The following is a 15338-nucleotide window of genomic DNA, read 5'->3' as shown; positions in this document are numbered from 1 at the left end:
TTCTCCCTCCTCCATGGCTCCTTCTCCCCTAGCTCTGATACCAATGAAAGGGCAGGGGAACTGAACATGCTCATCACCACATAGCCATGCCCTATATAGGCCCTTGGCCTTCTAAATATAGGGACCCCCTTGACTGCATGTCCGTCATGGCCCTTGGCCCGGACTGGTGCTACCATTGGCCTGACAGATCCTCCTGTCCCAACAATTAAGAGCACATTGTTTTGAAGTCGGTCATGAATTTTTTGTTGGCCAATTGTTGATGCATTTGGGATTTGGGATCCAATACAAAAGAAACACCATGCAACGGCATATGCAACTACAGCAGCTGTTTATGACATCTTTGTTCTTTGCACCAATGTCATCATGCTCTATTAATTTGCGCAATGACTATGAGACATACCAATAAAATCAACCAAAGAAGAAAGAGTCTTTGTCGGCTATTCACAGAAGATCTACAAACGGTTTGTCCGGACTGACAATCCTCTCAACATTGTGCCAAAAAATTGTCAAGTTCGCAAGTTGTACACATCTTGTAGTTGTCTTTTAGTAGCTAGGATACTTGCTGAGCCATGCATCCCATCGTCTATCAGCTACAATTTCTATCAAGGCAGGCTTCATTCCTTGCAAGGTGGCAAGAACATGATATGCGGTTGCAAACCTTGTCGCACAAAATATCTGTAATGTTTTATTGTGTGATTTTTTTTCGAAAAAGAGCATATAGAAATTCATTCTCTCTAATAAATTTCACCACATGGTTTGCATCCAGTAATAATATGCCCGTATAATATGGAAATGCTCGTGTATGGTTTATTTTTATTATTTTTTTTACTCATTATTCTAACACCATGTTCTCATTGAGCTAAAGTCCATGAATAGTCCATACACTAGTCCCACCATGTATATATTTCTTTATTCACCAATAATTTTCCTCCATGCATGGGTCAAGGGCAACTTGGATGCTTTGTATTATAATATGACAAAGGAGGGGCTCACTCTTGGATGCATTGTACAAATTCAACAAAGGAGGGGGCCACTAAAAGACTTTTGCAGGCATAAAAATAGGCTTTTTTGGTGAGAATTTTGGCACCTATCTCCACTCCAAGTTTGGAGCGGTGATCAAAATAGAAACTGTAGCCCACACTCTGATTAATCAGCTCAAATTGTTTCATGATTTTTGGAGCTACCAACGGTGAGATATGATGTTTTGAGTGGACCCCATTCTGCCCACTTTTCTCACAAGTAGCTCTTAGTCTTCTCTCACCCTTCCACACACCTACTCACTCTTACACATCCCTCCCTCTCCTTCCCTCACCCAAACCTGCAATATCCATGGCTTCTCCCACCCTCTTCACCATTACCCTTCTCTCTCATCCCTATAGTTCTTTTATGAACCTCTACATACATACACCCTCTCCATGTCTCTCTCTATTGCTTCTATGTTACAATTTCATTTACCTCTCCTAAAAATATCTAAAATTCAGCATCTTAACCATGATAACTTCTGCGAATTGAGGATTTTTCATCTACAAATCCTCTTTTCATCGTGGTGGTCAACCGTGGTGGTGGCGTAAAGAAGCGAAGAAGAAGAAGAAGACCAGCGGTCATTTTTTCCACAATCTACACAAGGGTGAGTTCAAGCTTCTTCAAAGCTTCACCATCTCAATGATTCTCTTTTAATTCACCCCTCTTCCTTCATCAAATCAACTCATCCTACCCATTGTAAATGTATCACTAACAATTCTAGTGATTATTACCACTAACAAATAACTTCTCTTGTAAAAATGCACCCACACTATCAACATATGGAGTAGGCAACCACACATGTAAACCAAATTCACTCACTCTTATGGAAGTTTCTCTCCTTTCACCACATCAATAATTCTCTTACTTGAGCCCACATCCATGTGACTCAAGAGAAAAGAGAGACCCCATTCTCATTTCAAATTCATAAAAATTCATAATCCTTGATCTTTCCTAATAAAATTGATTAGGCTTAATCCTAATCAAAGCTTCTAAAACATATAAATAGAACCCATTCCTCCTTGTAAAAGGATCACTATACCATTTCACACTAGATTGAGCGTACCACACGCCAGTTCTATCTTGGTTGTAAAGAGAGAGTAAGCTTTCTATACACCATCACCTTGGTGCATAGAAAAGCTTGAGCTAGTTTGAGTGAGTGCGAGTAGAAGATATATTTCCTACCATTGTTGTATCTACCCCAACATCAATGAGTTGGTAGTTTTGGGTGCAATTCATGTCCAAAGGCTCACGCTTCTCCTCCAATTTGGCTTGGCAAACTCATTCAGCTTCACAAGGTGACTTGTTTCATTGAAGGTTGTTGTTTTGTTGCTTGTGATTCATTGGCTATTGTTTGGCTACCATTGTAAGAGGGTGGATGGTGAGAGGGCTCCCATAACCCTAAAACAATGTGCTAGTGATGCTATAACCAAATCTTGTCACTTGATTCCGCAAGCTCTAAGTTCCTTTTTGTGCAAAATATAAAGTTGAAGCTAAGTTGTACACCATCTCGCTCTCTCTCTCTCTCTCTCTCTCTCTCTCTCTCTCTCTCTCTCTCTCTCTCTCTCTCTCTCTCGTGTTTTAGTGTGTGAGAGTGTTCCATTGGTGTTAGGGTTAGTGTAAATTCATTGCTTTTTTGTGGGTTTCTCTAACGATTCTTCTCTTTTGCGTTCTAGTTCGCTCTTAAACTAGGTGGTGCCCCTTGTGTAGTTGGGATTTGGCTGTGGGTTTGTTGTTTTGGTTTGTGTTGTGTTGTGCCCCAGCCCCATTGAGCAGCACGGGAGCCTTGAAGGGTTTCTAGAGGTTGCTCTTCTTGTTGCCCGCCCCGGACCGCCTCAATTTTGGTGCCCCCACTGAGGAGCGATTGTGTGCTTAGTGTTGTTGTATTGCATGAATGCTTGAATTTCAGCATAATCAAGTAGATTTTATGAATCGTGAAAACAGACCGAGTTTAATTTCAAGGAAACAAAAATTGATCTAGAATATGGTTCGGACTATGCATAACATAAGAAAGGAAAAAAACATTTTCACATAAAAGTCTAGAATTCATGTCGAAAGACCTTTCAAAAATTTGTGTAGTTAGTTGATGATTGTTTGGAACTAATCTCTGTGTGGTTGTAGCATTGAGAGACTATGACACGCTATACCTTTGATGATATCCCAATCTTCTTCGGAAATCCAGAAGAAGATGTTTATGATTTTCTTGTTGGTTTTAGAATGGTTTGTCATATCCTTGGTAAAAGGGATGACATTGAAAAAGGGGATTTTCTATTGCTATGCCTTAGAGGCAACGCTGAGCAATGGTTTTGGAGTATGTCTTCTCAGATTGAAGATGGATATACCCAAATTTCCAAAGCTTTGAAGGCCAGATTCTCTAAAGTTCCAACAACGGAGAAAGCATGGGCTTCACTACGGAGACTTCATGGTGAAGACTACTATGCTTATGAGGATATTTTTTCTCGTCAATGGGAAGGATGTGGATTTAGTTCTACATTTCCAGATTATGTCAAAATGGATCAATTTATTTCGGGTTTGTCTCCTTTCCTAAAGACTAAGGTTACTTATAGTGGACCCTCTACCTTTGAAGAAGCGGTCACTATTGCCCGAAGGAAGTTTCACAAGTACTTCTACATCAAAAATGGTTTCCATCATGCTGGAAGAACCAACCATCATGAAAGTGTTTCTATCAAGGATTCATCTCCTTTGCCATACTTGTCTCTTTCTACTCCGACAAATGTTGAAGAAGTTACTTACATGCCAACTGATTATTCAAGTGCTAAAGTGTGTGGCCAAGATTCAAATGTGGAATCTCTTTCTTCTACCTTTATCAAAAGCATGCAAAAATTGACACAAGATATCTCAAATGGCATTGATGTTTCAATAATGGATACATCCAACCTTTTGGCGGACGATCAATTTCTAGTCCGAGTAGACGAAGCTTTTGTGCAACATGACTCTATGGAGAATGAAGACCTTGAAGGTAACCTTGATCTTATGGAATGTTCTGAGAGTGTATCTTGTCTAAAAGAAGAGAGTGAAGAAGAAGATGAAATCATAGGTGGAGAGATCATAGACCACATTGATCATAAAGAGATGATTGTGTACATGGAATGCCAACTCCAAAACAAAGTAGAAGAGCGTGAGTTGAATCCATGTGAGGATAATCTTGAAGAAGTGTTTGAGGATGTTGAAAAGCATTGGTATGACCCATGTATGTTAAGCATGGAGGAACCTATCATGCAAGAAGCCAAATGTTTCACAAAATCAAACAGTAATCCATCAACCTTTGAAGTGGTACGATGTGAGGAGTTACAACCTTGCCAAAGGGGGGGCTTAGAAGGGGATGAAGAACATGGGAGAGTAGTAAAAGATAAAATCATAAAAGGAAACTATCAGAAGGGTATCATTCTCTCCAATGGTGTTTTAGTGGGTGGCTCTTCATTCATGGGACAATCTCTTAGCAAGGAAATCCAAGCTTTTGAAGCCCCAATCATCTTCATATTGGGTTTCACCTCTTCAAGGTCAACTTCTCCTCTCCTCACATGTACCTTTTATCGGGGACACCATACCTTCTTAAGCGGAAGAGGACATGAATACTTGGTGATAAACGGATGTTTCCAAATCTTCTTTATTTGGTTCTTTGGTGTATGGAGGTCGCACATTGTGATGCTTCTGGTCTTCATCATAGATGAAAAACTTGTTGATTGCTACATGTGAATATTTCATCAATCAGTACCAAAATCTATTCTCTTCCAATGTATTGGAAGCAATAGAAACCTTTGTCTATTATCTACTTATGTGGTAAACTATTTGCAATATCTTCCAATAGCAGCTGGAAGCATGGATCAAGCTTTCCTAAATCATGAAGGTCATAGAATTTTTTACTTGTTGATGAGTCTACCCAGGTTGAATGAATTTTATGAGCTACAGTTCAAGAATTTTCTCATACAAGCTCTTGAAGATCGTAGTAGATACATCAACTTTACTCACGCTTCTGCTCCAATTTGGCTTGGCAAACTCATTCAGCTTCATAAGGTGACTTGTTTCATTGAAGGTTGTTATTTTGTTGCTTGTGATTCATTGGCTATTGTTTGGCTACCATTGTAAGAGGGTGGATGGTGAGAGGGCTCCCATAACCCTAAGACAATGTGCTAGTGATGCTATAACCAAATCTTGTCACTTGATTCCGCAAGCTCTAAGTTTCTTTTTGTGCAAAATATAAAGTTGAAGCTAAGTTGTACACCATCTCGCTCTCTCTCTCTCTCTCTCTCTCTCTCTCTCTCTCTCTCCTGTTTAAGTGTGTGAGAGTGTTCCATTGGTGTTAGGGTTAGTGTAAATTCCTTGCTTGTTTGTGGGTTTCTCTAACGATTCTCCTCTTTTGCGTCCTAGTTCGCTCTTAAACAAGGTGGTGCCCCTTGTGTAGTTGGGATTTGGTTGTGGGTTTGTTGTTTTGGTTTGTGTTGTGTTGTGCCCTAGCCCCATTGAGCAGCACGGGAGCCTTGAAGGGTGTCTAGAGGTTGCTCTTCTTGTTGCCCGCCCCGGACCGCCTCAGTAGATGACAAAAATTATCTTGTGCCTGATTTGTATCAAAGGGTGATGGAAAGACATCTTTGTAAGAATTTTCTATGTATTCTCTATTGAGTTTTGCATGTTTGGTTTTCTAAACGGTTTCATGTACACTTATGCCTCTTTGTAAGCTACTTGTATTATACAGTGTTTTTTTTTCTACGATCTTTGATATTTCTCAAGTATTTTTTTCTACATTGTCTTGTTGCAGTACGGGCACACTCATAGACATACACACAACGATACCCAGTTTCTCATAGTACATAGTGTATATATTTGAGTGATTATTCCAAGGTATATTCAAGGGAAAACTAACAAATTTTCTCATGTACGAAAACGGATTTTTTTTCATCTGTGTTTTTCATTCAATGCCTCCGGAGTTATTCCTTTCCCTCTTATTCTCAATCAACATTTTTGAACTTCAAAGTAGACCACCACATCAAGAAACAAAGAAACGATGAAACAGTCATAAGAGTGGATTTTTGTCCTTGAGAATTCAATTATTCGAGTGTCTCGGTTTCATTTTTGCACATTGTGAAGATCGGCACATTGTGTGTGTGTGTGTATGTGTGTTTGTGTGTGTGTGTGTGAGAGAGAGAGATCAGCATGCTTGGGCCCACCACCTTATTAACATTGTGACAACCCTCTAACATCTTATGAAGGTTGTTATGGCCCTAGCCGACACTCATTATCTGCATTTCTCTGGTCCATATACTCAATCTAAAGTGGGTAGATGCGTGCACCAACTGTCAATAACATGTTATGGTACAACCATACAAAAATTGGCATAGCTACAAAAAGGACTTGCATAGCTACTTATTAGAAGGCAAATAAATGATGCATATGTGACCATTCACGAGACATAGTCATTACAAAAAGGTGCCAATGCATTTGCTTCGTGTGACTATAAATTATTATCCATGTCCTATGTAACCTCGATGAGACTCAGGAGTACCAAACCATTCGTGAAAAGGGATCTACATAGTGTGGCTAGTTTCTATTGGAGCAATGACACTACAAGAATGGAGGGAAAATCCAACCCATTGGTCAAGGGCATGAACACCCACTGGAAGCTCACATGTAGCTTGATAAAAACTACAATATTTAAAAAACCAACCTCAAAAAAGCGCATTATGAGTACTTCAAAGTTCTAGATACTATCTAAAAAATCTTGAAGTGTAAGGCTTGTTGCTTTGTTGTCAATGTTAGGGAAAGAGTATGGTCTTTCTTCGAGACACTCTAGGATCAAAAAGTGAGATTCCAAAAGGTTTAAGCACTTTGTCAAAATCCTTGAGTAGAAAGACAATTCTATCTGCCACCTTAGATGTATAATTGTGAAGAGTATGTGCACGAATGTGTGCCTGCTTGGTGTGGTGTGCGAGGAAGGAGAACATAGAGAGGTTTGGGCTGAGTTCTCACTTAGGATTGAAATGCCTCACTATTTGTTATTGAAATGTATTACCAATAAATAGGGAGAAGGTTGGTGCGGTCAATGTGATGGATGTCTAACCAGTTCGCACAAACCCTAACAATATTTCTCCCTTTGAATACCGACATGGCCCAAAAGGCCTATGTATGTACAAATTGTACAACCATAAATCATCCAAGTGGTGTCACCATACACCCATTATCTCCATGCAATGTGAAGACTGCTATGAGGGTAGGCTCTTTGTGAGATCATCCACAGGGTTGTCATCCATATGAACCTTGACTAGCTCCATGCGCTTCGTACCCAATTATATGTCGTGTATCACATGATAACACAATTCTATGTGTTTGAATTAGAGTGAACAAGGGGTTCTTCTCTAATGTAATCACACTCTAACTATCACAATGCAACACTAGAGTCTGAGTAATGTCAAGATCTCCCACAAGGTGACCTAATCACACAGCTTCCTTGCTAACATCAGAAACTGCCACATACTTTGTCTTTGTGGTGGTGGAAGATGACATATAGTCGTAGGGACATGATCTCCATGACTACATAGTTACTCTAGGAAAAAGGAAAACATAGATAGAGGTGGATATTTGACTATGCAGACAACCCGCATAATCCACATCTATGTAACCTACAATGGATGCATTACTATTCCCAAAGCATAAGCACTTTTCTATCATACCTTCCACAATCTCGTCTTTTGGCTTCCCGGTAATAAGCATATCATAGTATACAAGCAACAATCTTCTTGGCTCCTTTCATATCCTTGAGATTGCATTTACTTTTCAAAATTCATGTACCTGTTCCTTTAGCCTTGTTTTATGCCATACAATGCCTTACGTAATTTGCACACCAATTCTTCCCTTGTAGGCTTCTGAGCTTCGACTTCAAAATCCGCTAGTTGTTTCGTGTAGGCATCCTTGTCAAGATCCCCATGAAGGAAATCCGTCTTAATGTCTATCTAGGCAAGTTCCATGTCCTCAATGGCTACTAGTCCAAGTAGAAAATGGAATTTAGTTATCTTGACTACCCAAGAGAAAATCTCATCAAGGTCCACATCTTTGCTCATTTTGAATCCCTTAGTGACCAATCTAGCCTTATATTTAGGCTTGGGATCTTCTTTTACTCACTTTTTCTTATATACCCTTGTGCAAAGCAAGGCTTGTTTCCCATCTCATAAATCTATAAGTTAGAAATTTTCATTTGCCATAATCGAGCTGCATTCAGATTGCATTGCCTGATCTCCCTTCACACTATCCTCCATCTCAATACACGCTTCCAATAGCAGCAACTTTTGTGCATTGTAAAAGAGTCATCTGTGCAACTCTCGTGCCATGGCAGCCTCCTGTGTATATTTCTACTTAATGGTGAAAGGCTCCTTTAGCTGTCGACCCATGGAACTATAAGAAAAAGGGGGAAAAAATCTCATGATATGAAGTTGTTAGAATGAATCATTAGTTTGTGACAAGATGAGGGAATGATGTCGAGTCTGGGACCCTCTTTGAAGGTTACAAACAAAGATTAATGGAAGTTTCCTAAAAAACACTATGTTACTTACGATGCACTTTGCTATTGGAACTTTTAAGTCAATGAAAACTTTTGTCAAGGACCATATATTTTTGCACACTAGTGGCATTCTTAAATGTATGCCATGATGCATGTAAAGCACATAGCATGAAAATGGATTTCAATTCAGCATCAAAATTAAGCCTTTTTAGTGTCAACTGAGTTGAGGATTGTAAGCTCAAATTGATGTTTTCATCATAAAAACAAGAAATCATTGAAATTATAAGAAATCATCACAAAATAATTATATGAAGTAAAAACTATCTCGATCACCATAAATCAATATGTAAGAACTTCATGGCATCATTAAAAAAATCTATAGAATAATAAACATAACAAAATATCATAAAACGATATCATGAAATCACAAAACGGTCATCTTAATCATTACAAATGAGCTTAAAATAACAACATGGTATAATGAATTGACTTCATGCAATAATAATTCTTTCAATTATAATAAATCATTATGAAAAAATATCATCGTATTAAAATGACTCTATCTAACAAAAAACTATCTCAATTATACTAAGTCATCCAAGAAACAATGCTATGGAACATAAAAGCATTTTAATAAGAAAAAATCCATATCATCATGAAAATGTATCATGGTATCATGGAACAACTCCACGAATGAATAAAATTCTTATCAACAAAATGAATAGAAAAGACTTCTAATCATTATAAAAATATAGCATGTCTCATAGAATAACTCCATGAAAAAATAAATATCTTTGTAAAAAATGATTATGAAAATACGTCATGGCATCATGGAACAACTCTATAAATGAACGATCAGTACGAATGACTTGTAATCATCATGACATCATGGAATTACTCCTTTGAATAATAACCATCTCAATATTTAATGATCAATACAAACAATTTCTAATCATCATGAAAACGCATCATGGCATCATGGAATAACTCCATGGAATAATAATAATCTCAATAACAAATGGTCAATACGAACACCTTGTAATCATCATGGAAATGCATCATGGCATCATAGAATAACTCCATGGAGTAATTGTTGAGCTATATATACTATCTCTATACATAGCACCCTGGTTCCCTCTATATAAACGCATCTCGTGTGATAAGTACACACACTTTGGGGATTGCATACGATGGTGTCGTCTCTCTCTCTTCTCGTCTACCTGCCATCTCCCTCCGGTTCAACATGGTATCAGAGCGGTGATTGCATGGGCACGCTCGACAATCTTGAAGTCTTATCACAAGGAAGATAAGCTATGTTTTAGTATGCTCATATCGTTTTCTGCTCGTGCTGATTCTCTTACGGTATAATTTTTTAAAAGGCGTCGTTGAACACTTTAAGTCCTGCAGAGATAAACGATGGAGTTTTAGGGCTCTATTGTAAGCATGTTTTTAGAGTGGCAAGCGTGTATGAACCATGTCCATGGCTGTCGCTGCAAGGCAGACAAAGCAAAGAGGCTAGTGGCTTTCGGTTTTGGATAGCAGAGCCATGTCGCAGGTATTTTTGGGATCTGGAGAGCACAACAATATCATAGGAATATAGATTGGCCTTGGCCGCATGTGGGTGGAGGTAGTTAAGGCGGCTCTTGATTACAACACCTTGCGCGTGCTACTGAAACCGTGAAAGCCAAGAACTATATTACTATGGGCTATGTACAAAAATAGACAGGCGATGTACAACAAATTTCCATGTCTTCATGAGCAACCTCGCAGACCTAAAGAAGGATTCGAGTGTGTGGCTACATGTTGTATGCACAAAGAAGATTCTCTTATTGATATTATTAGCACCCCAGGCCATGCATGCTTCTTTTACTCGTTGTATGCACACAAAAGCTTCTCTTATTGATATTATTAAAGCAGGCCTGGAGTGACATCAAAGCAATGAGTGCTATCTATGGCGGCCACAAACCTGTGTTATTATTAGCGCTGCATATTACTGGCTTCACGTACTCATGTTCGCGACTGAACTTATTGCGAAGCTTTTATGCACATCTCTTGCTGCGAACCTTTTATGCACTGTTTTCTTTTTGCGTTTTCCTATTGAGAAAGCAATAGGGGGATATTTGTTGCTCAGTGTTAAAGGATGGTGTCTGAAGATAGAGGTTGCATCAGACTGACGACGGAGGTAAAATCGAAGCCAGTTGAAGGTCCCCTTAAACGAAAGTTGCAGGCCTCGCCACCGGTTACTTCAAAGATCCTATGTTCGATCATCTAGGGAAGTGTTCCCTTTGTTGACGACGTTAATTGGCAGGGTAAAGAAAGATTGAAGTCGACACTGAACATGGTTCATGGCAGTGATATTGCATCTAGAATATGGTCGCAACCCCTAGCCGCATTCATGTGAAGGAGTAGTGAATATAGTGACATTATGATTGACAACAAATTGGACAGGCAGATGACAGGCAGAAGGTGATGGATTTCAAAGATGTACAAATGGGTTTTTCAAAGATATACAATTTTGAACTATGAGGAGGCCTCTAAGCGAGATAAGGATTCGTCTATACTCTTGATGTTGGAGATGGTACCCAACACTGGTTTTTGCTATACTCATGATGCGGAAGGTCATATTGAGATATACTCTTGATATCGGAGGTGATACCCAACCATAATTTACTCTTGCTGTCAGAGTTTTACATTGTGTTCAATCCGGCTATACATGACGAAGTTAAAGGTACATCTCTTGGAGGTTTATCATTATCGTATCCTATTTCTATCTGTTGATGTTGGACATTTTTGTCTAGACTAAAAGAATTTCTTCTCGTCTTGTCAAAACCGTGTGTTATTTCTTCTCGTCTCGTCAAAGCTGTGTGTTATCTCACTAGTTTGGGGTTGGCACCAGCCGAGGAGAGGCCATGAACATCATTGAACTCTTCTACTGTAATACAAAACTTTCTCTGTACTGGGACTGTAAACTTTGGAGCTTTCCATCGGTCTGCACACCCCCAATGTCACAAGATTAGCAGTAGGAAAGTGTAGTATTGAGCACTTCCTTCCAATTTCAAGGTTCAAGTCAAACACTGGTTTGTGCTTCTTGAGCCAGACTTCGACTTGAGCGATTGTATTTCAAGTGACTATTTACAAGATGTCCTACTGCTAAAGCCGACATCAAGGGACAATTCTCCAGCCAAGATAGCAACAGCAACTATCCTCGCAAATCATAATGAGGTAGAGAGAGAGAGAGAGAGAGAGAGAGAGAGAGAGAGTACCGGAGTCATCTTTCCCCTTTGTATGCAGGGTGTTTGCCATTGGGGATGCTAGGGAATCACAGAGATTCACCCTTTTTCGAGGCGGAGAAGAAGCAGCAGAAAGTTCACCACTCGACCTTTTTTTGTTTCTCTCTTACCTCTGGCCCCTGCGCCCCTCTTACCTGTGGCCCCTGCGTCTCGCTTCTCTCCATGCATGTTGACTGCCCCACTCCGCTTCTCTCCATGCATTTTGACTACCCCACTCCCCTCAGAGTAACACTGGGTAAATGGTCAGGAAAGTGGATTCAGGGTGGTCTCTCTATTTTGAAATATTTGATGGATTCCCACACGTTTGAAAAGTTACACTCTCATTATGCTTACAAGATATGCTTGTTGCCACATGATAACTAGCACAAAAAGCATGACAAGTTAACATGCTTACACCCTTATATATGACTCTACTTAATATATGGCTTCTCTTTGTTGAGAGAGAAAGAGAGAGCAGAGAAATAGAACCCCAAAGTGTGTAGAATACACACATGAGATGATGTATATAAAGAGGGGACCTGGGTGCCATATATAGAGAAGCCATATATTGAGTGGCTTCACATATAAGCTCAACACCCTCGCTCAAATAAGGGTCCCTAACTATGGATGAAAAAACCCTTGGGGGATCAAGGGAAAAACCCATAGCTCTATATACACCCACCCTTATATTATAAAAATCATTGAATATACAAATGTTCATGAGGAGCTACATCACTCCTTTTACAATGAATATTTTATGAGGAGCTACATCACTCCTTTTACAATGAATGTTTTATGAGAAGTTACATTACTCCTATCCTATCAAATACAATAATGAATACAAAGGTTCATTAAAGAGGTGTAAAGGCTATCGATTAGCTCGTAATCAAAAGTGTCTCCATGAATCTGCTATGTAGCTTGTCATCACTATCGTATCACCAAACATATTTTTATGTTGTCATCAATATGACATCACCAAACATATCTTCATAAATCTTTTATTGTCACCAAGTTTGTCTTCATAAAATCAATTCTTTGATGAATCCTACATAGATCATAGACTCAAAAAAAACATAGTCATGAAAATTATTAGCATCGTCAGTGAAATAATTTACGTTCACAATGCCATAAGAGATGGTTCGTGACGACATATATACGCACGAAAACATATGGTACATAGAGTATGAACGTAAAAGTACAAGATGTGTGATTATGTGATGCAAATGATATGTATATATACTACATAAAACAACATTTATCAACGCAGCGATCAATGAATATCATCAAAGTATTAACAAAACATCATCATTGTATCAATAAAAATGAATAAATCATCATGGTATCAATGAAAAGCATCATGATATCATCGAAAATAATCATTGTATCAACTAAACAACATCATGGCATCACCGAGAATAACCATGGTATCAACGAAACAACATCATGGTATCACCGAGAATAACCATGGTATCAATGAAACGACATCATGGTATCACCGAGAATAACCATGGTATCAATGAAACAGCATCATGGTATCAACAAAAATCACCATGGAATTAACGAAATATCATCATGGAATCACCGAAATAACCATGGTATCAACGAAACATCATCATGGCATCACCGAGAATAACCATGGTATCAATGAAATATTATCATGGTATCAACAAAAATCACCATGACCAAAGTACTAACAAAACATCATCATGGTACCATCAAAATCACTATGGTATCAAACGAGAAATTATCAATAAAACGACGTAAACTATATCTCTAAACAAATAATTATACGAGAATCAATGAACTAGTATATCATATAACAAAATATCATGTACCAACAATAGCTCGATAGAATTTGGACGATCAGCAACTGCTCGACTGAATCGGAACGATATGTAACTGGCTTCTGCAGCAAAGTTACGTTAGTAACAAATATATGATTGATGAAGAAAAAATATAATTGAGAAGTTTTCAATTATGAGAAAAATCAAAAGCAAAAAGTAAAATTTTTCTTTTCAAACATATTCGCAGTCCAAGACGATAACCCAAAATCGGTGCAGAATTTAGAGAAACTTTCTTTTGCAAAGTTATAGACCACATCGATTACAATGGCTTAAGCAAATAGTTTCTCATCGATTCTGATGCCTGCAGCGACTAGTTCCTTCTACAAAGTTGTAGACCACATCGATTTCGGTCCCTTGCATGGGTAGTTTCTGCAAAATCGTTTTCAATTAGCAGAAAAATCAAAAACATAAAACAAAACTTGCTTTTCGGACATGTATACAATCCGCGAACGATAACTCAAACTCGGTGCAGAATTTGAACAAACTTCCTTCTGCAAAGTTGTATACCACATGAATTCCACTCCCGCTAGCGGTTAGTTTTTGCAAAATCGTTTTCAATCAGGAGAAAACTCAAAAACAGAAAGCGAAAGTTGCTTTTCGGGTATGTACGCAGTCCGCGAACGATAACTCAAAATCGTTGCAGAATTTGAAAAAACTTCCTTCTACAAAGTTGTAGACCACATCGATTCCCTGTCCCTCTTGCAAAGAATTTTTGCAAAATCATTTTCAATTAGCAGAGAAATGAAAAACAAAAACCGAAAGTTGCTTTTCAGGTATGTACGCAGTCCGCGAACGATAACTCAAAATTGATGCAGACTTTGAAAAAACTTCCTTCTGCAAAGTTGTAGATCACATCGATTCCAGTGGCTTTAGCGGGTAGTTTCTGCAAAATTGTTTTCAATTAGCAGAGAAATCAAAAACAAAAAGCAAAAGTTTCTTTTCAGGTATGTACGCAGTCCGCAAACGATAACTCAAAATTGGTACAGAATTTGAAAACACTTTCTTGTACAAAGTTGTAGACCACATCGATTTCGCTCTCTCTCGCGAGTAGTTTCTGCAAAATCATTTTCAATTCGTAGAAAAATCAAAAACAAAAAAATACTGCTCTGATATCATGTTGAGATAGAAAGAGAGAGCACATAAATAGAACCCCAAAGTGTGTAGAATACACACATGAGATGATGTATATATAGAGGGGACCTGGGTACCATATATAGAGAAGACATATATTGAGTAGCTTCACATATAAGTTCAACACTCTTTATATAGCACCCAGGTCCCCTTTATATATACATCATCTCATGTGTGTATATCCACACACTTTGGGGTTCTATTTCTTTGCTCTCTCGTTCTCTCTCAACAACTTGTGTGTAGCGGAAATTAGGATGGACATAGTGAGCATTTCATTATAATAGATTTATAATGAGCATAACAACAGTGCTTGGGTGAAGAGAGCAACAAAAAGAATAACACCTAGCTAGATAGCATGAGCCCTAATATTGCCCATTTTGAGAAATATCCAAAGAGCATTTCATTTGGGCTAATTCTTTAGCCTAATTAAATGATTATGTAAAACATGGCTCCCTCACCAATAAAAAGGGCAACCTTCTCTTCATTGGGGGCAAGTTATGAGTGAGTGAGAATAGCTCAATTCCATAGCGACACACTCATCTTAGTGCCACACTTTCTCTTGAA

This window comes from Adiantum capillus-veneris, chromosome 10 (genome assembly GCF_014529385.1).
Source record: "Adiantum capillus-veneris isolate H3 chromosome 10, ASM1452938v2, whole genome shotgun sequence".
Lineage (NCBI taxonomy): Eukaryota > Viridiplantae > Streptophyta > Polypodiopsida > Polypodiales > Pteridaceae > Adiantum > Adiantum capillus-veneris.
Note: the sequence above shows the minus strand (reverse complement) of the source record.